This window comes from Diadema antillarum, unplaced genomic scaffold (assembly GCF_040938485.1).
Source record: "Diadema antillarum isolate AM-2024a unplaced genomic scaffold, OU_Dant_1.0 scf00000190, whole genome shotgun sequence".
In the NCBI taxonomy this organism is placed as follows: domain Eukaryota; kingdom Metazoa; phylum Echinodermata; class Echinoidea; order Diadematoida; family Diadematidae; genus Diadema; species Diadema antillarum.
Window position 1 is genome coordinate 2703 of NW_027271079.1, and position 2861 is coordinate 5563.

Below are 2861 nucleotides of genomic sequence, written 5' to 3' on the forward strand. Positions count from 1 at the left end.
AGAGAATTTCACAAAATTCCATCTTTTGAAAAAAGTACACATTCCCCTGACTCGTTACCGACAAATGTTATGGGTAATATTATTCCCCCTGCCTTTTGAAAGAGGCAGGTCAAGTGCTCTTTTATTATGCGAAAAAAGTGAAAATATGTTGAATTTTCTTTTACATTTTCTTTATACTGTTGTACGCATATGACTCACATGCTGTAGTAGTCTCCTCATCCAGCGGTTCCAACACAAAAATTTTAAAAATTCATAACTTTTGCATCAATTGTCCAATTTTCCTCAAACTTTCACTGATGTGTTCTACTAATATTGTTGCATTCTCTCAATCCTTATGTTTATGAAGGTGAACTTGTCCTTTAATGTTGAAGTGCTGCAGTACATCCTGGTAACAGCTTCATGCTAAACTACCGCTGAGCCTGATGAGGCTGACTCTTCAACAAGAATGTAAGTTCCAACGTCAGAGGAGCATATGCTGTATCTCAAAAGAGGAAAAGGCAAGGGCATTTAGAGCTATACACCGATGGTAGCTGTCTCTTCTCATTGGGCTTCTAATCTAACGTTGGAATGGTGCTCGGTCAGGGGCTTGGTAGGAGCTGCAACTACTCTCTCTCTCTCTCTCTGCCTGAGGTGATGTGTGGTGTCATAGCTCCTCAAGGTCTTCAAACGATACTCAATGAATCCATGATCCTTGCCATACAGGTATACTCCTGAAATATAAAAATGCATTGTAAGTCAAAGCTTTTTCTTGAGTCTCAACAAATTTGACTTTAGCACAGAGTTGACTATAACTGATGAAGATCTGATAGCAGTAGAAATACATGTAGTGGCATTCTTATGGAAGAAAACGAGAATAGGTTTATTATAAATGAACGGCGCAACTGGCATGTTGGAACTTAAGTTACATTACGTTACGTTGAAGTTAACGTTCATCGAACCTAAGTCATGGAATCAGGCCAATCTGCACACAACTTTATTAGACATCTATGAGAAGGTACATCACAATCCCCACATTGCCTGTATATTTGCACAATGAGTTAATTAAGAAATAGATGCAATTTCCCTGTAAAGGCCATTTTTTTTGGGGGGGGGAGGGGGGGGGGGGGGTCATGCCCATAATCTGAAAAACTTTGGGTCCTTGCCCCCTAACTAAACAAGGATGATCAACTCCTCGTTTGGTTGCTTAATTCTGTCCACTAGCTCTTGAGAAAAGTTGAAAATGTTGAAGTTTTTGCAAGCTAGATGAATAAGATACCATGTATGTCACTTAATCTTTCTGCTAAAGAGGGCTAAAAAAAGTTGTAGATCATATAAACTTACGAGTATAAACTTACATGTCCTTTTGCACCTTGTGCGGTGTCTCACAAAGTGGGGTACTGCATCGCAACTGCCTTGGCTCCAACATCCTTTGCTCACTACTTGGTATCTGAATTTAAAAAGAAAGCAAGAAAAATGTTAATCATATTCTACGACGCAAACATCAAAAATGTGGCCCTCATTTTAATCTTTTAAGGGGCTGAACTATTTTTATGTTTTTTTTTTTCTTGGCATTAATTTCTATTGCTATTCAGTACCACTGTTTCAAGTACATTTATTGCTACTTAACTAGATATCAGTTAATACATATGACAATTTCATGCAGATAGGTTAAGTGTGAATGTGCACAGTAAGTAGAAAAAATTTATACAAGATGTGATTATCCATTGAACTTCATGGCACATCAACTCCCACTTTTTTATTAATCATTGTGATGATTAAATCATAAGTATTAGGACTATTATCAAATCAATATACATGTGGCCCGATGGGGCTACCACGAAAATAAGTCAGCGTGGAGTCTTGTACGTACACTCTGTTTACATGTTTCATACAAGTATACCAGTCTTTATTTTTAAATCTATAACCATCACTTCATTAACAATGTTATACTTACCGGTCCCTTCTACTTTCTTTCCTTTTTTATTTTTTAATTTTTATTTATTTATTTTTTTATTTTATTTTATTTTATTTTATTTTTATTGGGGGGGGGGCAAATTTTAGTCTGCTTTTCTCTATACTTGAGAAGACCAAAAAAACAAAACAAAACAAATGCACAGGCAAATTACATGGTTATATATTGGATGGAAATGTACATGGTAGTACAAGACATGACAATGGGAAACTGGTATTCCAGACCAATTTTCAAATTATAATAATGATATATGAATAATAATAATATTTTAAATAATTGAACTTACACTGTACAGTTTTCTGCTTCCATTTTCAACAACAAATATGCTGCAATGATCTTGATGTGCAGATGTCTCCTCGGAACAGTCAGAACTCCTTCCCTCAGCTTTTGAAGTATCTCTTCCCCCTTGAAGTGATGTGTGTGTTGAATTCCTGGGCAAATAAGTAAAATTTAATGGTTTTATGAATAATACAAATGGCATGAGGATAGTAGGTTCCTCCAGTTTACATTATAAACTTGAAGAGCAAAATCATTTAACATACATATTTGACATAAGCAACAGCTCTACTTACACAACTCAAGACTGACCATAACATGGTTTTCACTTCTGTCGATACGGCAAGTACACGGTACACATTTTTCTTAAATACAAGTACTAACTTGTCAAGACATTCATTGTCAGAGGGAAGGACAGCTCCAAAACTGCTCCATGAAGTATCTTGAAAATCATTTCTTCAAACAAAATAAAACCAACCAAGCATTCAGTCTCTTAATGTAGCCTCTTATGTAATTACTAAGACTCTAGAATGTAAAATAAATATAAATCAATTTCAAACTAGTCTCTCCTTCATTAATCATTGTGGAAAACAACAGAATAGCTTACAGCAGGGTTGCAATGGAAGTCCATATC

The 2861-nt window shown here is 35.7% G+C and overlaps 1 long non-coding RNA gene across 1 annotated transcript; it reads right to left on the reverse strand.

The window, feature by feature from the left end:
• Window positions 1-608: 608 nt before the first annotated feature.
• LOC139723426 (uncharacterized) lies at window positions 609-2557 on the reverse strand. The gene is made up of 3 exons (XR_011710352.1): window positions 2238-2557; window positions 1335-1426; window positions 609-710 (listed from the first exon to the last, which is right to left on the reverse strand). It is a non-coding gene; the product is annotated as an uncharacterized lncRNA (long non-coding RNA).
• Between the last annotated feature and the right edge of the window lie 304 nt (window positions 2558-2861).